Here is a 23,869-nt window from a genome sequence, read left to right on the forward strand (position 1 = left end):
GTAAAGAGAGCTTTTGACATTTTGGCCTTGGTAAATCACAGTATTGAAATACAGGAGTTGGGATGTTATGTTAAAGTTGTATAAGTCATTGGTGAGGTCAAATTTGGAGTATTATGTGCAGTTTTGATCATCTAACCTCAGAAAAGATATCAACAAGATAGAAAGATTGCACAAGATTTACTAGGATGTTGCTTGGACTTCAGGAACTAAGTTACAGGGAAAGATTAATAAAGATAGGACTTTATTCCTTGGAATGTAGAAGAATAAGGGGAGATAAGATAGTGGCATTTAAAACTATGAGGGGGAGAGACAGAGTAAATGTTGATGGGCTTTTTTCCACTGAGGGTAAGTGAGATACAAACCAGAGGACATGGGTAATGAAAGGGGAAAGGTTTAGGGGGAACACCTTCACAGAGGGGGTGGGAGTGTGGAATAAGCTTCCCGTTGAAGTGATGAATGCACGCTCAATTTTAACATTTAAGAGGTATTTCGACTGGTACATGGATGGGAGAGGTATGGAGGGCTATGGACTGGGTGCAAGTAATGGGACTAGGCAAAAACAATGGTTCAGCAGAGACTAGAAGGGCTGAAGAGCCCCATTTCTGTTGTCTAATGTTCTATGGTTCTAACTACAATGGTTGATGGTGCTCTCACTTGCATTTCCTTCATCTCCCAGACTTTTACCCACTCTCCCTTCCCTCAGACACAACAAAAACCCACAGTCCACATTACACCCTAGTAGCATTCACATGCAGCACATTATCCTTGGCCATTTACATCACACGCAATGTGATACCACCAACAATCACATCTTACATTCCCCACCCCTTTCTGCTTTCCAAAGGGTCACTGTCTTTGTAACTCTCTGGTTGGCTCATCCCTTCTCTCCCCATCCCCTTGCAGTTTTCCCTGTTCCCAGTGCGGCACTTGTCCTTAGACCTCCTCCTGCCACACCATTCAGGGATGCAAGCTGCCATTGCAAAGCAGCAAAGGATCACATACCACACCTACTTCATTTGGCCTCCTCTACATAAGGTTTCTTCAGGTGCATTCTCCGCTAAGAATGCGCCTGAAGAGGAAGCGGCCCTTTGAATTGTCATTCAGGTGGCAGCATTAAAAGTGCAGCGCTGGCCACCTGAAGGGATAGCTGCACCGGATGTGCATCTGAGCATACTACGGCTCCTGTCCCTTCAGGCTGTCAGATTTGGGATGGCTGGCTGTCAGAGCTGGGACAGCCAATGCGGGATGTCCTCACACTGATCGCTCTGCCCCGGCGGGGGTGTGTGGGGCTGGGGCGGCCGGCGGGGGAGTGCAGGGCTTACGCCCGCACATAAAATCCCACTAAATTTAAAAGGTGAGAGGTTTCAATAAGTCATGATTCTCAGGGACGGCCGGCCCAGCCCCTAACTCCCCTGCCGGCCGCCCCAGCCCCAGCCCTGCAGACCCCGCACTGACAGCCCACGCCGGCTACCCATTCGCTGACGTCCCATGCCGGGGGGAAGGGGCAGCTGGGAGAGGAGCTGTCAGGTGCTCGCCAGCTGACTGTTATCTCAAATGCAGTCACTTTCAAGCGGCTGCATTCAGATGGCTGGGGGTGGGGGGGCACCACTGTGTTGCGCTAATTATCCCTCTCAGAGGAGGGTTACAAACTTCGCCTTGCAGGCGCCTCCTGCGCATTCAAGTGGCCTCCCGACAGTTGCATATTGCCATAATATGCAGCTTTACAATCGAGTATTTTGGCCACCTGAAAGTGCCTTTAGTGAGACCAAGAACAGACAATGCTATTTCTTTGCAGAAACCATAAGACATAGGAGCAGAAATAAGCTATTCAGCCCATCAAGTTTGTCCTATCATTCAACCATGAACTGATCCATTTTCCCATAGTCCCCTCCCAACCTTATATCGCCATGCTAATCTTTCTCAACCTTAAATACACCAATGACTTAGCTTCCACAACCGCCTGTGACAACTAATTTCACAGATTAATCACCCTCTGGCTAAAGAAATTCCCCTGTGGAACACCACTAGCAACTGGCAGCCAATCAGAATATGATCCCTGTATTCTGATTCTGGGATTCCTCCCCATCAGCCAATACTCAACCCATGCTAATATGTTATCTGTAAAACCATGGGCTTCTATCTAGTTAAGTAGCCTCAGGTACAACACTTTGTTAACGGCCTTCTGAAAATTCAAAGACACAACATCCATTGCATTTAAACATGATTGCACAATGCAATACAAACTAGAAATAAATAGAGTGCATTTAAAATGTTTCGTATTGTTAAATATCTACTCCACTATCCCAGAAATTTAGTATGATCCTTTTCAGATATCTGGTGGAGCTCCTTCCTTCCCTCGTCATATCTGCTGCAAAAAAAAAGACTGCCCCATTGTAGTTTAAGAGCCGGTTTATTTTCAACAAGCAACCATACTAAACTATCCTGATCAAAACCAAACTGAGCATCAGCCAATGAGTTGACTCCAGTGATCACAAAAATTAAATAAGAAAAGCAGTTCTCCAAAGAGTGAAGGTAGAAAGCATTAGCGGCCAGCATGCCTCATTAAAATGTTAGCAGATTAATTCACAGGACAGGCATGGTTCTTAGGCTCAATGCTTAGCAGAAAAGGGTAGAGTGAAAAGGTATGGCACTATCAACTGCTATAATAAGGGGTTTTTTTTTAATCTCAACTTGAAATCTATCATTACAGGAGGAAGACCCTGGATTGTAAACATTTGGGAGGCTATTTGCACAATTGGCAAGTAAATATGAAAGACAGGGAAGGTGGTGCCATCGCTGTAGAAATACCATTCAAAAATTGTATCATTAAACATCTGGAGATCAGGAATAAAAAAAGTAGCTTTCTACCAATTAACCTGTAAATTAACGTATTCACCTTTATTCTTCATCTAACTTCATATTAAAAGGAGTTGAACACTTTCTAAAGTTTTCATATAGAAGACTGCACCAAATGTTAGAAATCTAAAATAAAAATAGAAATACTGGTACTAGAAATACTCAAAGTTTGGGATCTTGTGGAGAGAGAATTCATGTTTCAGGCTGATTAACCTTTCCCATCCTGAATGCTCAAGACAGAACAAATTTTAACATGCAGAGAAATGGGACAAGAGGGGAGCCCAAACTCAGCTGGCCCAATCCCTATGAGGAGTTTCCTCTCTTTCAAGGTGATTTATCTCAGTAAGAAGGAGGAACCTCCTCTTTAGAATGACAAGAACTAATTTCTTACAATGCTGGCCTGTCGGATTAGTAGATTAATGGCACTAAAGTTGAAAGAATGGATAGCTTCAAATTCTACGGATAAATATCTCCAATGACCTCACACAATGCACCAGTGCCTATATTTTCTTACAAGGCTAAGTTTGGCATGACCCTGTCCCTCAATAACTTATACAAATACACCACCAAAAACCTACTGCATCACAATATGGTACAGGAGCAGCTCTGCTCAAGATCTGAAGAAACTATTCAAGGTAGCGAATGTAGTTCAGAACATTATGTAAACATCCCTCCCCTCTATGAACTCCATCTACATCTCTCGATGCCTAGGAAAGGCAGCCAACATACTAAAAGGCCAATCACATCCTGGACACTGTATTTTCCCCCCATTCTTTGGGGAGAAGGTTTGAGTGTAAAAGCACTCACCCATCAGTTTAAAGAACATTTCTTCCCTTTAGGCTTCAGGCTCCTGAATAAACCCCATAATAGAGCATTCAAACTACCCTTGCTTGATGCTAATTCATCTTCATTCACATTGCAATCCCATATTTTGCAAACTGTGTCCTACGCAAGGCTGTGTATAATGCAAGAGATAACCTGTTGGTTGTTTTCCAAAGAAACCTTCCTACTGTACTAGTTATTTTGTGACAATTAATAAATTTGAGTGTGACATAGCTGACTGGATAAATGTTAGGATTATTATCTGTTGGTCAGGAAATCCACTGAGGAGATCTGCCTCCCAAAGTGGACAGAATGTAGCAGCTGAACATTCCACATCAGAGTAACACGTAGGGCCTTGCAAATCTGGCGAGGTCATGAAACTTCTTCCCATTTCACTCCATGTTTCTGGGTGCTCAGGTGCTACTCAATGCCAACCATTCTTGTTTAAGATTGACTTGTGGTCTAACTGGATTTATTAAGAAAAGACGAACAGCAGACAATGTCTGTAAACTTATTAGTCTAATCCACGCAGTTCAAAGAAATAAGAAACCAACAGTGGCTATTGCTCTAGACGCAGAAAAAGCCATTGACAGAGTAGAGTGGAACTACTTATTTAAAGTATTACAGAAGTTCAATCTACCAGAAAAATATATAAATTGGATTAAAACATTGTATAATGGACCATTGGTGAAGGTAGCAGTAAATGGATATGTATCGAGTCACTTTAAATTAAGTAGGTCAACTAGACTGGGATGTCCACTATCCCCCTCATTGTTCACCTTAGCAATAGAACCTTTGGCAGAACTGATAATAAAATAAAAGGGATAAAAATAAAGGAGGAGGAGTATAAAATCAGCTTATTTGTAGATGACATCATAGTATACCTAACAGAAACAGAGATATCAGTAAAAGAATTACATAAGAAATTGAAGGAATATGGAGAAATATCGGGGTACAAGATCAACGCAAATAAAAGTGAAATGATGCCGATGAGTAACGCAGACTATACAGAATTTTAAAAAGAATCACCATTTAAATGGCAAGCACAAGCAATCTAGGGATCAGTTTAGATAATAACTTAAGCCACTTGTACAAACTAAATTATCAGCTACTAATAAAGAAATTGCAGGAAGACTTAGAACATTGGAAAGAATTACCACTAAAGTTGATAGGGAGGGTAAACTGCATTAAAATGAATGTCTTCCCAAGGATACAACACTTATTTCAAATGTTACCAATTCCTTTAACAGAAAAATTCTTTAATGAACTAAAGAGAATAATAAGGAAATTCTTGTGGAAAGGGAGGAAACCAAGGGTAGCGTTAGATAAATTAGCAGGGAGATATAATCAAGGTAGTTTGCAGTTACCAAATTTTAGAAATTATTATAGAGCCACACAGTTAAGGTATTTATCAGATTTTTACTAGACAAGGGAAAAACCAGACTGGCCTAAGATAGAATTAGATAAAATACGCAAGAAGGTACCGGAACATATACTTTATAAGTGAGATGAAAAACTGATGCAATATAAAAGCTCACCAGTATTGCATCATTTACTTAATACATGGAAGAAGATCCACTTAGAAAGGAAAAAAAATGAATTATCAAATAGCAAAAGTATTATTGACGCAAAATCCGCTAATCCCTTTTACATATAGACAACCTTTCCTTTAGAGAATGGGAGAGAAAAGGAATCAAAAGAATAGAAAATTGTTTTTTGGGAAATAATTTATTAACATTTGAACAGTTGAAGTACAAATATGGAATAACTCATGGTACAATGTTTGTATATCATCAATTGAAAGCTTATTTAAAGAATAAATTGGGAAATAGCTTGAGATTACCTGAAGGAAGCAGCTTTGAATATGTAATTACAGACACAATGGTAATTAAAAGATTTATAACCAACATGTACATTAAGCTGCAAGATAAGGAAAATGAAATAAACTATAAACCTAAGCAGAAATGGGAAAAGGATCTAAACATAAAGATAAAAAAATGAAACATGGGAAAAGTTATGTTCTGGAACTATGAAGAATACAATAAACACAAGGTTATACATGATACAGTATAATTGGTTACACAGGGTAGATATCACTCCTCAAAAATTTAAAAAAAAGGGGATTCAACATTATCAGATAGATGTTTTCACTGCAAGAAGGAAATGGGAACAACATTACATGCAACTTGGGCATGTGCGAAAGTAAATACGTTTTGGGAAGAACAAAATCAGATACTAAACAAAATTACAAAAAATAACATACCAAAAAAAACAGAGATATTTCTTTTAAGTAACATAAGAAGTAGAGAATTAGGCCTCAAATTGGATAAAGTGCAAAAAAAATTCATTATGATAGCCTTAGTGATAGCCAAAAATGTATAATGTCAACTTGGAAAATGGAAGAGAGCATGAGTATACAGCAATGTTACATGGAAATGAATAAATGTATTCCATTGGAAAAAATAACATATAATTTAAAAAATAAAGTCACAATGTTTGAACAAATTTGGAAACCATACATGGAACATATCAGAGAGTGCTTGTCTAGGACCGCCATCCCCTAAAATGAGAATGAAAATAGTAAGAAGACAAAACGACTAGATATTGTTTTATCATATTGTATATGTTGAATATTTATGGGTTTTGGAGGAGGGTGGGTATAGGGGAGGGAGGGAAAAGGGAAAAAAAAGGGAGAAAAGACCACTATGTAAATTTAATGAGAAACGTTTGTACATATTTTGGTTGATATGGTTCATAGTGTGAAAAAATTTTTAAATTAAAAAAAAAAGATTGACTTGTGGCACATGGTACAAAGAGCTCCATCCTTTCTTAAAATCTATTTGCTTTATGAACCATGTGGTCTGACACTCCTGACGAAGGGCTCAGGTCTGAAATGTCGACTGCCTTTTACTTTCTATGGATGTTGCAAAACCTGCTAAGTTTCTCCAGCACTTTTGTGTACTGCACAAGCATCTGCAGATTTTCTTGTTGGTCTCTCTTCCCTCCATACAGTTTTCTACAAACCACCAGTGGAAGGAAGTTGCATGGGTTGCTCAAAGTTTGAAATCTTGACAAATCACTTGTGCAAAAAAAATCAAATGGATTTTATCATGCCTAATATTTGCAAAAGCATGGATTAGAGGGAAAAAAAATCAGAACTGATTCAAAAGGATTAACAATGATCTTCATTTGTAATCAGCATAAATGTTATGCTCATCTTACTTTCATTCTTCTAAATTAAAGAAAATGGTTTTATTTTGCTTTATTACCATTAGCAATGTTAACAGCACATCAAGTTCAGTGTGGAGTCATTTTAAATATCAGCTGGGGTAAATGAACTAATCAGTTAAATAATTTTAAATGAAAATCAATTTTAAAAAACCCAGCAGCCATAAATCTGTTATAAAAACTGACAATGCTGGAAAGACTAAGCAGGTCAAGCGGTATGAACAGAAAGACTAAGAATTAACATTTCAGGTCTGAATTCCTGCAGTGATGAACTACAACATCTATAGTCCATCATTAGCCAACACAAATGCAATACACAGTGTTGTTTCTGACAAAAAATGTATTTGACTCAAAATATAATCTTTGTTTCTGTCTCCACAGGTTACCTGACCTGCTGGTTCAGTATTTTCTATTATAATTGTACGTTAACTTGTCATTGATCACATGTCCTTACCAAGAAAATAAGTGGATTTTTAAATGATATACAATTTAACTTTAAATGCAATCAAGTGTGGGTTAACGATAACTATAGGCAAGAAGAACACATTACACTGGAAAGAAGTCCAATTATCCTCATCACACTAATCCATATATGGCCGTCTATGATTCTTTGAGTCATGTTACAATCCACTGAGTGCTCGTCATACCTCAATTCTTTAATTACAGGCAGCTATACACTATTTTTGAAAATCACAGGATAAAATAAGAGATGAGCACACTTACCTAAAAATAGAATAACATTGTGTCCCACACAAAACATTTTCCATGAGATAAAACAAACAATTTATTGTGTACACTATGGAGTCTGTCATTTTGTTTCAAGGTCCTCCGTATAGCATAAGATTAGTACATCAAGGTCCACAGAGACACAGTAGCATTCTGGAACTTCTCACTGGAAATTGACCAGCCAGCAACATCCACAAAGAAGTAGGCAACGAATGAGCCAGTGTATCTTGATTTTAGGGGAACAAAGATACCTAAGCAAGTTCCTTATTCTCTCTTGCCCACACAAATCCAAGCTCAAGATCCTTACCCGAACCCTACCTGTACTTACCATCCCACCCCTCCTGAATCTACCAAATGATCTGTACCTGGCACTCTACTCTCAAAATCCAACCCTATCCCTCCTCAGTGGCTCTGACCTCCAGCTAGATTACAATAACAGCATGACAGAATTTTGTAACATCTGTGGACAAGAAGAATGGGGACAGTTGATCAAACTGATCCCAGACACCAGTGGAAGTTCTTTCTACTTTTATTTTTGCACAACCAAAAGGAATCTCAGGGTTGCATGTGATGTCATGTATGGACTCTGACAATAAATCTGAAATCTGAAGTTCCAATCTACAAACTAGCTGGACAAGACATGACCTCAAGTCAACAAAACTAAGGCTAAAATTGGTGTTAATACCCAGCATTTGCTATTGAACATTTTAAACAAGCATCCTCAGGAGTGACTAGACAAAATGGAGCAATGGCTCACTTGGAATTCAAGTTTCCCCTAAAACACATCATCCTTTGAAAAATCGAAAGAAATGGTTTTCCCACTTTGCCTCTGATGGTCAAGACAAGAGAACTTCCTGGAAGACCACAGCAGAACGAAGACCCAATCAGCCAGACAGAAAGCAGTAACTCTGCCCTGCTCATGTAGTCAGTGGCAAACAACAGAGATATAACCATATCTTAGTGGTCACTATCGAAGCAAGTGAGGAGGAGACCCAGCTTACCCCAACCAAGGGAGCAAAGACCACTCCAACCAGCCCCATGTCCCACCATCCTATGCAGGAGACCAACATGATGAGCAGAGAACAGAACCCTTGACTGTGGGAGTGCAGTAAAGACAAATGTGACCAGTCACAAGCATGGCTGATAGTGATTGGACCTCCTTGTACATGAAGACAGTACCATGATCGGTCCACAGACATCAGTATCTTTGGCTGTTTTGAGTCGGCATCAGGCACCAGGATAAACCAGAAGAGCGATGTGATGCTCTTCAGTAATTGGTCCACCACCCCTTCAGTCAGATCTGACTGCTTAAAGGTGCTGGAGATCTGATTTGGAGGAGCCAAACATCAATGCAGCATCAATTGGTGGAGCAGAAATTGGGTCTATGAACACAACACTCCTTCTCAATAACAGCAAAGAATCTGGAAGTTCTACCTGTCCCGGGTATTGAGAAGGATGGATATGGCCCTGTTGTGGCGTAATGCTCCGGTCACCAGGACAGTGCCACATTACCCATCTTTTGTGGAAAGGTTTTTCCAGACAAAAATCTTTGACCACAGGTCCAACAGGCAGTGGTCAGCACAAAACATCTTTCAGACACTAAAGATAAGGACTGGTTCCTTGAGAAGACTGTTTAGGTCATCTGGTGGAATGCCTCATTGCCAGTGTTCACTAACAAGTATCAGGACTTGACCTGGCTGACAATGAGAAGAGTCCTTCCTGTACAACAGATATATCACCCACAATTCATGTTGTGTCTGAGATGATCACAGTGGAGTAGACACAGTCACCCACCTCTTTGCATAAAGTAGATTTGCAAAAACATGAGAAGGATGCAAGGATTCTTCTCACTGTTGATCTCCCTCCAACTGCAGAATGACAGTGGACTCCCCAATTTATGGAGTGGAACAAGGGCTTGGGGCAAAAACATTGGTTGCATATCCTTACCTCCTACAGATGCTGTGAGAGATGCTGAGTTCCTCCAGCAGCTTAGCATTTTTACTTCTGTGATTTATGGGATTTTCCTGGGGACACCTGCAAAGAGAGGCATCTAGAGCTGGTGGAAGATCAACTTGGTGATTGATGAGCTTTGGTCTGCCCAAAACATATTAGTCTTGCAGCACACCAAGACGTCAAATGAAGGAATGCTGACAATTGACACATTTGTTTATACAAAAAAACTGATGTTTGGTGCAGCCAACATGAGATTGTTGTGGGGTAGGATGACATTTTAGAGTTCTTCTGTAACTGGATATGGAGGGTCAGTGACTGCAAAGATAGGGCTAGTGATAATCTTTACCACTAGACAGAGTCAGAGACTAATTGTTGCAGCTAGGAGCAGATTCAAAATGGATGTCTCCGCAAAGGTTGGAGTATTGTAGCTAATAAGGTATAGCTGATATAAAAGAACCCAAGTTTCTTTATTGCAATAAAAGAAACATCACATGGCTGCAGGAGTGAAAGAAACACCAGGAATATGCAGAGTGATAACAGAAGAAAACAGGGAGAGTGTAAAGACTCCTGACACTGTAAATTGGACTGGAAATGTCAACCATGAGTGGAGGTTGTTCAAAAAATGATTTATGCTGTAACTGCAAGTCACTGGATTTGACAGCAAACCTGAGGAACATACGATTGCACTTATTGTGATGGGACCTCAAGCACTAGAGATTTTCAACACATTTGTATTTGCCGAGGCAGTTGACCGGGCATGTTTGACAAGAATATCGATAAGTTTGATGAACACTGTTCACCAAAGAAAAATGAAATGTTCAAGGGGTACATGTTTCGCTCGCGTACGCAGCTACAGGGAGAGAGCTTTGATGAGGTTACGAGCCCAGAGGACCCCAAAACCACCAGCAATAGGTATTCACCAAGACAAATGATTACTTAAACAAAAGTTGTTTTTAATTATCTTTAAACATGAAAATAGAATCAAACTTTAACTTATCACTATTTGACTTATTTAACCTAACTTAAGCCCCTTTTAATTCTAAGTGCATGTGAACGTAATGTGTGTGAAAGTTCAGAAAAGTTCTTTGGTTCACAGTCCAACTGATTTCTTTTTAATCAGCCACTCCTGTGAATTGCTGACAAACTTGCCCCTTCAGGGTTCTCCAGATGATAACCTCCTTCTTTCTGGTCACCAGAGTTCCTTTTTGTTTCTCTGATTCCAAGTGAAACATTAGACAGCCAGTCTTCTACTCTTGCATGAACCACAAGGGCTTTGACCAGGCTGAATTCCAAAATGGGGGTTTCCACAAACGTGCAAGCTTGTCCTGTTTCAATGCCAGCTGCTCTTGCTGGCTGTAACACTGTAGAATCTCTCTCTCTCACACACACACACACACACACACACACACACACACACACACACACACACACACACACACACACACACAGAGAAAACCTGTTTGACTCTTTCTACTTGCAAAACCACATGACTCTCTTAGAATAGCAAGTTCTCCTTCAGATTGTCTGCGGCTCCGACAAGATCTTTCATCTGTTTCCTTTTGTAAACCACAATCCATTAGTGAAGTCTCTTGAGAACACTTCAAATCTCTTGCAAAAGCTGTGGAGCTGATATGTCTAGCTTCAGTATTTCAAATAAGATGTGTTTTAAAGTGTTTGTATGTGACCTACTCTAACAAACCTTTCCCAATTTATCTCCCCAAAACATATCCATATACTCTATATACTCTGTCATAATACTTTTTTAAAAAAAAAAGCATTGCAATTTCATGCAATTTCGGACCGCCACAAGATTCAATAATCCGTGATCAAATTGTGTTTGAGATTATTGATAAGAAAGTGAGAGAGAGATCGCTGTAAGAGACAGAGCTTTCCTTAGCTGGAGCTGTGAAGTAATGCCACACCAATGAAATAGTTCTGCAGCACTTTTTGATAATAGTGCAAAAACCAGCAAAAAGGAAGGCATACTCATAGACACAGTGACTGGATGCACACAAACAAAAAAAATGAGATGTAGGAAACAAAAAGGTGGAGAGACATTCAATTGCAAACAATGTGGAACTCAACATGCACCAAAACAATACCCAACCTATGGAAAAGTTTGTAATAAGTGCAATGAGCAGAATCACTATGCAAAGCAATGTTTTTCCAAAGGGATTCAAAACAGAAGTGTAAGTGTGCAGACTATAGAAGAACATTATCAGATTCCAATCAGTGATAAAATTACAAGTGAGATGGCCAGTGCTAAATTTTTCACTAAATTGGATGCATTCCAGGCTTCTGGCAAATAGCACAAAATACTACATTTTTAATACACAGTTTGGCCAATACTCCTATCTGACAATGCCTTTTGGTATTTCCTCAGTTCCAAGTGTTCCACAGGACAATGGAGCACATCATAGAAGGCATAAATGGGGTACAAGTTTACATGGATGACATGATCCTATGGGGATCTACACAAGAACAACATGAGAGGCTCGTCAAAGTGATACAACACATCAAGAAGTATGGATTAGAGCTAAACAGACCAAAATGCCACTTTGGTGTGAAGGAAATCACCTTTCTGGTAGATAAACTGTCAGAGACAGGTGTGGAGCCAGACAAGAGCAAGATGAAAGCAATTCTAGAGATGCCCAGATCCACTAACAAAAAGTGCTGGGAATGATCAATTTCATTGGCAAATTCATATCAAACCTGTCTTCCAAAACAATGTACCTAAGTATAAGCGTCCAGAAGGATGAAAATATCTACGGACGCTTCAAAAGATAGAATAGTTGCCGTACTACTTCAGGCTGTGGAAGAAGATTGGAGGCCAGTGACATACGCATCAAGGACCGTGACAATATCTGAATGTCAATACACAAAGATCAAGAGTGTCTAGATCTGGTCTATGGATTCAAGAAATTCCAGTGTTATGAGCCCAGAGGACCACAAAACCCAACAGTAATAGATATTCACCAAGACAAATGGTTACTTAAACAAAAGTTGCTTTTAATTATCTTTAAACATCAAAACAGAATCACACTTTAACTTATCACTATTGATTCAATGAACCTAACTTAACCCCCTTCTAATCTAAGCGCACGTGTATGTAATGTGTAAGTTCAGGAAAAATTCTTTGGTTTACAGTCCAATCTTATTTCTCATTCCTCCAAGTTCACTGGTTCCAGGCAATTCTTATACTGTGCATAGAATTTAACATTTATAAAGTTCACCAGGCATTGGTGCTTGAAAGGTTACCACTCAGGAAGGTTCTTGTCAGTTTTTTCAAAGAGAGATTTCTTGTTCCAGGATATCCACAACTGATTTCATTTTTAATCAGCCACTTCGGTGTCTTGCCGAAGAAACTTTCCCCCTCAGAGATCTCCAGATGATAACCTCTTTCTTTCAGGGCACAATTGTTCCTTTTTGTTTCTCTTATTTCAAGTGAAACATTATACAGCCAGTCCTCTCTTCTTGCATGAAACACAAGGGCTTTGACCAGGATGAACTAAGCATTCACAACCCATCTTCAAAATGGGGCTTTCCACAAGCTTGCCAGCTTGTCCTATTCCAGTCCCATTTGCTCTTGCTGGCTGTAACACTGTAGAATTCTCTCTCTCTCTTTCTCACACACACACACACACACACACACACAGAAAACCTGTTTAACTATCTCTGCTTGCAAAACCACATGACCCTCCAAGAACAGCAAGTTCTACTCCAGACAGAATGAAGCTCAGACAAGTTCTTTCATCTGTTGCCTTTTTGTAAACAATAATCCCATTAGTGAAGTTTCTTGGGCACTCTCCAAAGCTTCTGCAAAGACTGTTGGCCCTGACATTTCTAGCATGAGCAGAGCTCCAGTATTTTAAATAAGATCTGTTTTAAAGATTGTATGTGACCTCCACTAAAAATACTTTCCCCAATTTATCTCGCAAAAACATATCTATATTCTGTCACACCAGTTATGTGTATTGTCTACCAACATTCATGGCAGAGACAGACCACAAGCCATTAATACCAATAATCAAGAATAATCTCAGTGAAATTTTGCTGAGAATCCAAAGACTGATGATGAAGCTACAACATTATGACTTTGAATGGGTGTACACACTAGGGAAATTTATTGTGTTAGCTGATGCACTATCCAGGACAATGACACAGAATGAAGCACACAATGAGAGTTCCAGAGACAAATCTGAATCTTCACGTGAACCTGATCACTGAATCTCTTCTCGTATCTGACATGAAATCCAAGCAGATCACAGCTAAAACAGAAAAGGACACAGTTCTACAGAAGGTCATCAAGAATCTTAATGAAGGATGGCCTGGAGGTAATTTGTCAGCCATACTACAACATCAGGGCTGAGCTGACTACTCAGACAGAACAGAATTATCATTCTTCAATTATTGCGACAGGAGATGCTGAAAAGGGTGTGTGAGGAGCACCTTGGAATGGAAAAATGCAAGAGGAGGGCCAGAACTCCTGTTTATATCAAGGGATAAATGCTGACATTTACAGGATGGCTTCAAGCTGTGGGACCTGTTTTTTTTAAACTTTATTTTTAATTTGCACCCATAACAAATCTAATTTGTTTCTCCACAATCATACACAATAATAAACGACGCAAAAAGAACACAATTTTATATTTTCTCCCTGTGGTGATATGTATATATTGCTGTTGCTCTGTACATAAGTGGTTGACACACCCACTGACGACTCGACCCCATCTAAGCCCTCCCCCATGACCTGGCCATAAAGGTTGACCTCCCTGCCCCCTTCAATTCTATCGAGCACATAGAGTTGGGCAAGCCGAAATCTAATGTGTATTGTTCTTTACTCAGTATCAATTTAATACACATTAATTTTCCACATGGGATGGACAAGCTGCAGAGACCCGACTGCCTGGAAATTGATCCACAGATGCCGAGAGCTGCCAAACGGTATGAGCAGTGGATCGCCTGCTTTACAAACTTTCTTGAAGTCGCAGTGGGCCTGTGGATTTGGATGAAAAACTCGAGGTCCTGCAAGCTAGATTTGGCCATCGTGCGTACCTGGCAATCCAGAACTGCACTACCTACCCAGAGGCCATGGCTGAACTCTACAACCTCTACCAACCCTGGGTGAATGAAGTATACTCAAAGTATCAACTGGCCTTGAGGAGACAGAAAATTGGCGAGTCCATGGACAAGTTCCTCTGAGCACTGTACGACCTGGGGAGAGACCGCTGGGGTATTGCTACAGCCGCCATGCCCGTAGCCAGTGTGTGGAGGAGCTGGCCCGAGATGCTTGCGCGGCTGGAGTGAGGTCTGACTACATTCGTCAACGACTGCAGACAAGGTGTCCCTGAAGAGAGCCTTCCAGCTTGTCAAGGCCCTCGATTCAGCCCAACACAAGACCAACTAGAATGCCAGTAAGAACAGGGCCTCCACGTGCAGACCATGGGTGCCAGCATGTTGGGAGCCAGCGTCACAGACTGCCTCCTCAACAGCGAGCCACAGCCCCACTGCTGCCATGATCAGACACCTGAGGTGCCACTACTGAAGCCAGCTGAAGCACCTCAGACGATTCTGTCCGGCTAAGGAGGTGACCTGCTCGTGGTGCGGAAAGAAAGGGCATTACTAGCATGTCTGCAGGTCCTCCAAACCCTCCTGAGCGACATGGGAGTCACCATCTTACCCAGCGTCTCCTCCGCCCTCCTGGACTGCCACCACAAACAACCAAGGCTGTCTACATTAACAATAGACCTTGCCTCAGCTGTAGAGAATTCCAGAACTTTGTTGAAGCGTATGATTTTCGACATGTGACTTCAAGCCCCCTGTATCCACAGTCAAACGGTAAAGCAGAAAAAGGAATTCATATAGTTTGATGGTTGCTGAGGAAAGCACAACGGTGGCTCAGATCCTTATCTAGCCCTATTAAGTTACAGAGCTTCACCAATGGAACATGGAATGTCACCCACTGAGCTCCTGGTATTGACTTTGCATCACACTTCCCCACTCTGCAAGCCCAAATAAGAACAGAGATATCAAATGGAAAGAAAAGTGTCTGCAATGGAGACAAAAAGCAAACTATGACAAGTCAGCAAGAAGCTTAGGGCCACTGGCCCTACGTGACACAGTGAGACTCAGAGATTCCAACACTTGGGACAAAATGTTTACTGTTCTGGAGGAAGTAAATCCAAGATCCTACACTGTCAGAACAGAGGAGGGTCAAATACTGAGGAAGAATCAAAAGAGCCTGCTGAAAATGCAAGAGACACTGCAGAAACAGACAAATGCAGAGGATCCAATCTGCACAGCAACAGAGAAAACACGACCAGTGCTAGACAGTAGTGGATCAGCAAAGACAACACAGGCACCTGTGTTAAGAAGATCCACACAAATTATCAAAGCACTTGACAGATTGGATCTCTAAAATATGAAGAAATGCACACTTAAAATGTTTGTGCTGCTGCTTGCATTTACACTTGTGTTGAAATTTAAATGAATACTGTATTCATGTGTTATGTTGTTAGATTGAACATCTCAAAGAAAGGGGATGTAATGATAGAGTGCTAGTGATAATCCTGACCACTGGAGGGAGTCAGAGATGATTTATTGCAGCTAGGAATAAATTCAATATGGATGTCTCCATGAGGTCAAAAGTACTGTAGCTAATAAGGTATAGTTGCTATAAAAGAACCCAAGTTTCTTTATTACAATAAAAGAAACATCACAGTGACCAAGGAGAAGTCCCTCTGATGTGTCCTTTGTTCATCTCAAAAGTACAAAACACCTGGGTAAAATGTACTTTAAGAGATAGAGTTCAGAAAGAGAATGAGCAACTCATCAAATCCAAAATCTAAACTTTAATTATCTAGCCACACTTCACAAGCAGTGATTAAATTCTTGGCAATCATCTCAGTTTGCATATAGCAATTATTCAATGATGAATTACATTGAGTATAAACTCAATACATCTAACCTTATCTATTTGTGTTAGAATAGAATAGGGACAGGATCTCACATTCCCTCTGCCGAATTTTTAAATTTTAATTTGGTAGAAGCATTTTCAAATACAAGGATTGTCAGTCTACTTGTGAGAATCAATACCAAGAAACCATACAAAATAATCAATAGTTCATTGTTCTTTCACAATAATTGACATCATATATTTTTACTCCCATTCTTTCTTTCTTTGGCTTGGCTTCGCGGACGAAGATTTATGGAGGGGGTAAATGTCCACGTCAGCTGCAGGCTCGTTTGTGGCTGACAAGTCTGATGCGGGACAGGCAGACATGGTTGCAGCGGTTGCAGGGGAAAATTGGTTGGTTGGGGTTGGGTGTTGGGTTTTTCCTCCTTTGCCTTTTGTCAGTGAGGTGGGCTCTGCGGTCTTCTTCAAAGGAGGTTGCTGCCCGCCAAACTGTGAGGCGCCAAGATGCACGGTTTGAGGCGATATCAGCCCACTGGCGGTGGTCAATGTGGCAGGCACCAAGAGATTTCTTTAGGCAGTCCTTGTACCTTTTCTTTGGTGCACCTCTGTCACGGTGGCCAGTGGAGAGCTCGCCATATCCCATTAGTTAGTGCTGAATGCTCAACAGAAAACTTAAAGGTTTTTTTCCCCTCAATTCTGCTGATAGAACTACAAGAAATTGTGTCACTGTCAAGGCAGTCAGTTTTATGCAATGAACATGTCATGAAAAAGATTGTCATTACTTGTAGTTAACAAGTTATTCAAAACTGAATTTAACTAATTTGTGTGTAACCTTAATTCATGTGCAATATTTTGACAAATTGTCAGATTTTTCTTTTGATGCTCCTTTATCATAATTCAGGTTACAAAACCAAGATGCATATAAACAGTTGCCTAATGATTAAATGTATAAATACAATGAGAGCCGAGGTTATGAACGAGATCTGTTCCTGTGTTCTATCTTTAAGTTGAATTTGTAAACGTCAGAACAAGTACATATGATTTTTGTTTAGTGTCAGTCAATCAAATGTTAGTACTGTTATAAAAATTAATGAAACTTCTTAAAACAAGTTAGATAGGAAAAAAATTATGATTAAAATTTAACACTCTCGTTCCATCGATGTCTTGCATACCGTAAGGGATATTCATGAGTAACATTATGCGCATGCGTGAATTGGGGGCACAGTTTGTTCATAAGTGCGAGTTGTCCGCAAATCAGATGTTCATAACTCAGGGCCTCCCTGTACAGTAAAACCTCTGGCATTTGGAATTCAACCAACCAGCAAAAAGGAAAATAAATTTAAAAAAAGAATAAAATAATAGGTAAAAAATATGCATTTAAAATTGTAAAAATAAATTTTATCTGAAATAACAAATATTTGATGAACATGGAAGCAAATATTCAGCCAGCAGAGTGCCTTAGTTGTGCTTTGCTTGTAGCAGCTGTTTGAATAAAGTTGTATGAAACAACAAAGGCTTTACCCAGGATGAGGAGCTGATTGATGGTGCTCACCATTGGGGTGACTCCCATAAAGTATCTCCTTATCCCTGCTTAGTAAGAGTCACTTGGAGGCGGGGTTGTTAATTATCTATAATGTTATTTTTTGTCTTTTGGGCAACTCCATGGAGGGGGAGTGTGGTGGAAGGGAGTTGCAGATGATCAACGGTCACATTTTCAAAAATGAAAATGAAAATAAAGTAAAATGTTTTAAGATTTATATATTTGTGCAAGTGAAGTTTGTTCACTGCAAGTACAGTACAGTATTTTAAACTGTTTATTCTTAATGCAAGTGAATGAATTGGGGTTACCTCAAGCAACCAGAAAAAATATTTTTCCAGCATCTACAATTCCCCATACCTGCCAGATACCAGGAGTTTTACTGTAAATCTTTATTTGCAAGTGACTGAATGAACTGTAGCCGATGCTGTTCAAAATTACCATCAGTTTTCTTGGTTTTTTTTTAAATTTTCTCCCAGGTATGTCCGACAAGTAAAATTATTGATAATTCAAATCCATTATATTAGTATAAAAATTCAGGAAAAACCATGATTAGGGTTTTTTCATTCAAAATACTTCACAAAACACTATCGCAAGTCTAAACTTTCATTTTTATCCTTTATAGGTCTTCAACAATTTTTTGATGTTGAACATTATGACTAAATATATGGTACCATTGTTTCTGAAACACAAAAACATGTTTCAGGGTCTTAAAAAAATAACAAGTTAGACATTCACAAGCATTCTACATTTTTAATAATGCATTCTATAATTTTACTTGACCTATTTGAGATATTCCAGGAAGCGATAAAAGTCAAAATCAATGCAATTATTGTCTATCAATTTCCCCTGGACAGTGATGTAATTTCATTAAAAATGTATGAAATGATTCTTCTCTTTCTCAGCAGTTGGCCTGTGTAAATTTTGAACAGGAAATGACTACTGTTCTAAAGCCCCATAGAGCTCAGGCATTTATTTAGCTGTTTTTTTTACAGAAACTTTAAAACAGTTAGCTAATGCAGTACATCCATTTACTTCATCAAATCCAGGTGGGCATACAATCACTAATTTTTGGCCTCGCACAGGATGCCATATTTTTCCACTTAGTAAATTTTAAAGGTCTTGTGACAAGACTTCTCTCCTAAACTCTGAAACATGTTGTAATCCATCAGAGAAACTAATACAGTAGATTCAGAATTCTGCTGCCATACTTGGCTTATAATGCAGATGACATTGCTGCGTTGCCTGTATTACAAAAATTGGCTCCACTTCTGAGGCATCACATGAACATTGTTCAAAGATTATGTTTGCTAATTCTGGAAACAATTGTGATGGTACTTTCATTTGGCTAACAGATGCACATTTAATAATTTGCAGGATAATTTAAATTCCCTGGCTTAGTTGAATTTTTTTCCCAATGGAAACACTAATAAACACAATTTTCCAAGCTGTATTAAACTTCTTGATTATCAGTTTTAAAAAGCTCATTACTGTTATTTATCACATCTATTCAGTCATTTTTTGACTGCTAATTTCTTTATATCTCTTTCTCTATTTTTGGCATTAGCCTTTAACTATGATGCATTTCCAGAACACTCATGAGCCATATTTAAAACACAAGGGCTCCGAGTGTTGAATAGCCAGTCTCTGAGAACACAGCCAAATCAAATCCAGTCCTTCTCCAGCATCTAGAAATACACACACAAATCAGGATTCATTGGAACATTTACAATTTCCTCACGAACTTTCACAACAGATGTGGCAGTTGGAAGTTGCAATAGGATACAAGAAAAATAGAAGGTTGATATATTGGGAAGGATTAAATTGTTGTGGAGTAGATTTACATAGGTCAGCACAATATCGTGGGCTAAAGGGCCTGTACTCTGCAGTACAGTACTCCTGTACTCTCCATGGTCTTCCTAAATTGTTAAAAGGAGAGATATGGATGACAATCTTACAATCCCAAGTGTTGGATGATTAGAAAATGACTAAATTTTACCATTACATGAGGGAGAGAAAGATGGAATGGGAATTGCAGGCCAGTCATTCAATGTCTAACAATTAAATTGGAAAGTGATAGTTATTGGGGCAGCATGGAAATGTCAAAGGCAACCTGAGGACCTGTCCTGAGTTCAACATGTTGATATAACAGTAACGAAAGTGGAAACTGCTTTCTTGGAAAACTAAGGTTCTGCATGTCTCCCTTGACCTTCAACAACTTAATTACTGGATAATCAAGATTGAAAAGAAGTTACAGAAGGCACTGAATGCAGCTCAGAATGTAACACAAACTTTCTTACCCTCCATGGACTCCATCTTCATCTTCCTCTGCCTAGGAACAGCAAACATATCTAAAGACCCACCACACCCCAGTCACACTCTCTTCTCCCATCAGAGAGAAGGGTCAAGGGAGTGAAAGCAAGCAGCTTCAGGCTTAAAGACAGCTTATTCCCTGCAGCCACCATGGTCCTGAATGAACCTCATAACAGTGCTACCATGGTCGGCATGAACTAATCTTTATTTTCATTGCAATCCTATAATCGATAATTGTCTTCTTTAAACAGATGTATGTATAATTTTTAGAGATGACCTTGCTCACAGAAGAATCAACTGAAGAGCTTGAATTATTTAATTAAAATGAGAGATTTTGGAATTGAAGCAAATTTTGTGTTGAGATACAAAACTGACACTGTAATAAGAACCCAAATATGATGGTGAATAAATGGACACTTTTGCACTGGCATTCCCATTGGTCAGTGCTTATTCTTTTACTTTGTAAATTACTTGGATAGCAGTACTGTACAAAGAGTAATGCTAGAGTTGGCAGATAACACAAAATTGACCCAAGTGATTACAGTGTTGAGGATTGTGACCATCTTCAGGTTGAGTTAGACAGGACACAGCTATGCACAAGAGGTGGTTCAATGTGAAGTGGTACAATTTGAAAAGAAGTAGAAATAGCACCCATAATAACTGATGTTTTGGGTTTGAGCCCTTCATCATGGCTAAATAAATTTGCATGAACCTCATTAATGTGGTCATCCCTTGGTCATTCTTAAGTTCCACCAATATGGCCTCAGTAAACAATAACTCTATTATGTCCTGTCTTAAAACTACTGGAACAGGTCTCCCTGACTAGCTACTTTTCCCTGACTAACAATGCCACCACTCCCTCTTTCATTCCTATATAACAGAACTCAAATGAGCTGCCACTCCTGCCCCACCAGCACCCAAGTCTCACAAATGGCCATAATTCCACAACCTGATCAATGCTTTAAGCTCACCTGCCATTCTTAAAATACTTTTTGCATAGACGCAACTCAGAACATTATTCCCAGCATGCTCAAACTTTCTATTTCTTTACATGTAGGCACAACAATATCTTTGTCCACAACCACTCCACTATCTAAGTGAAAACACAATGCTGTAAAAACTCAGGAGATCAGTGTATTTATATAGCAAAAATAAAGATGCAGAACTTGATGAAGGCCTCAAGCCTGAAATGTTGGTTATTTATCTTTATTCTTGCTATGTAAAGTACACGGTTTGACCTGCAGAGTTTCTCCAGCGTTGTGTTTTTACTTCAGCTACGGTGTCTGCAGACTTTCATGTTTCACTCTATTATCTACTCTGACATTGTGATTTCCACCCTCCTTCAACTCTAGTTCAAACCCCCCACCAGAGCAACATGAACAAACCTTCCTGTGAGGACATTGGCCACCTCCAGTTCAGATGCAAACTGTCCTGCCAGTACAGGTCTACCTTCCCTGGTAAAGAGTCAAAAGATCCAAAAATCGTAAGTCCTCCAAAAATAGTAAACCCTCCATTCAGCAACTTCTTAGCCACATATTATGCTGTATAATCCTCCTCCCTCTGATCTCATTAGCACATGGCAAGGTAGCAGTCTTGAGATAACAACCCTGGAGGTAATTTCCTTCAACTGAATACCAGAACTCACTTTCAGGACCTTGTCAGCTTCTTCCCCACATCACTGTCCCCAACATGGATCATGATGTCTGGCTGCTCAGTTTCCAACTTGAAAATGCTGCAGATCTGATCCAAGATATTCCTGACCCTGGCAGCTGGGAGGCAACATACCATCCAGGAGTTTCAATCTCTTCCATAGAATATCTGTTCCCTTAACCTATTATAACAGCTCACCTCTTCTCCCTACACCCTTTCCCTTTTGAGCCAAAGGGCCTGATTCCATGCCAGAGGACTGACCATTGTGGCTTTTCCCTAGTATGTCATCCTCTCAGTAGTTTCCAAAGCAGTATACAAATCCAAAAATCCAAACTGCTTGGGAATTGGGTTGGTCTGGATTCTCCGATAGTACTTTTAAAATTCAAACATGAGGAGAATAAAGAGATGAACAGGTAAATTTTGATAGTTTATTCATTAGCAAATGCTTCACTTGACAAAAATGTAAATAATTTTTTTTCACAACAAAAAAGTATTTAATGAAGTAAAAATGAAGACTGTAAAAGAAAAATACAGTATACAAATGAAAGCAGAAGTTATTTAATACCCATTATTCATTTTTAGTTTAACAAAACATCTCTGTATAAAATATAAAGTAGAAGAAAAGTAAATAAATATTTACTCATTTCCACAACATCTGCTGCATCTGCTGCACTCCTTGTTGCAACTGTGCATCTATGGCACAGATACATGCACACCCACATACAAAAGCCCAGAAAATTTTAAAAGTTTAAGAGTTTTGGAAAAGCTTGAATTCTCCAGTTGTACGATTTCTGGCATCTAGAATTTGAATTCTACTGAACATGTTATTGAGGGCGATGGCCATGGGGTTACCCTACACTGACTGGCTTTTCCCTTTACCTCTCCTAATGGTCAGCCAGCTATCTGCCTCCTTCATGTAACTGCTGCCCTGTAATTCCTGTCTATCATCTGTCAGTCTCCCAAATGATCTGGAGTTCATCCAGCTCCCTAACGTAATCTGTAAGGAGCTGCATTTGTATATACACTTCTTGCACGTGAAATCATCAGTGCCAACTATTAAACAATACCTCTGTTCAAAACTTTGCCTTTATTTTCTGTGCAGATATCATGAAACTAATTTCACTTTGAAATCGTGAGAAACATTCCCAATAAAAGAACAGAATTATACAAAATTATGCTTCCGAAATGGTTTCCAGTGATAATATTTTGCCTTTTAAAATATTTTTACTGATATTTTACAATAAAAAAAATTGAACAATACAATTATGAAGTGTGCTACATGATCAGGGGAAAAAAATACAATAATGCTCACAAGTACAAGGTCCAAAGCACATTCAAGACACTAAAATGGTACAAAAGAAAAAAATGAATTTCAAAATCCCTTCCCCCAAGGGATTTTAGTGGCATCTAGAATGCTAGATGATCTTTAAGGATGAAGATCAGCATTAAGAAATCCAGATGGCCCAGTTTTAGAGAGGGACAACACAATGCCAAGATTCCAGTTTAACACAATCTTAAGATTATAGTAGCAGTCCAAGAATAACCCCGTATCATTTGAAATTTAGTATTTGATTTATTAACCGCATATCTAATTTTTTCCAAGTTTAAACAAGACATTATATCCCTTATCCATTGTACATGTGTAGATGGAGTATTAATCAAAATTACACTTCTGGCGATGAATGAAATAACATAATAACATAACATAACAATTACAGCACGGAAACAGGCCATTAGGCCCTTCTAGTCCGCACCGAACCAAACACCCCTTTCTAGTCCCACCTCCCTGCACAATGCCCATAACCCTCCATCTTCTTCTCATCCATATACCTGTCCAACCTTTTCTTAAATAATACAATTGACTCCCC

General features: G+C 39.4%; 1 protein-coding gene and 1 long non-coding RNA gene across 6 annotated transcripts in view; one reads left to right on the forward strand and one right to left on the reverse strand.

Annotated features, from left to right (window-relative positions):
• The window catches only part of ablim2 (actin binding LIM protein family, member 2), a 381,413-nt gene that overhangs the window by 324,152 nt on the left and 33,392 nt on the right, over positions 1–23,869 (reverse strand). The gene's annotated exons all lie outside the window — the stretch shown is intronic.
• The window catches only part of LOC138758099 (uncharacterized), a 78,417-nt gene that overhangs the window by 40,475 nt on the left and 14,073 nt on the right, over positions 1–23,869 (forward strand). The window contains exon 3 of one of the 5 annotated variants that reach the window (XR_011354142.1): positions 2,711–2,862. The exons of the other annotated variants lie outside the window; for them this stretch is intronic. This is a non-coding gene — a long non-coding RNA (uncharacterized lncRNA). Of the gene's footprint in view, positions 1–2,710; positions 2,863–23,869 lie in introns of those variants that run through there. 5 annotated transcript variants of the gene reach the window in all.

The sequence above is a fragment of the Narcine bancroftii genome, chromosome 3 (assembly GCF_036971445.1).
Source record: "Narcine bancroftii isolate sNarBan1 chromosome 3, sNarBan1.hap1, whole genome shotgun sequence".
Lineage (NCBI taxonomy): Eukaryota > Metazoa > Chordata > Chondrichthyes > Torpediniformes > Narcinidae > Narcine > Narcine bancroftii.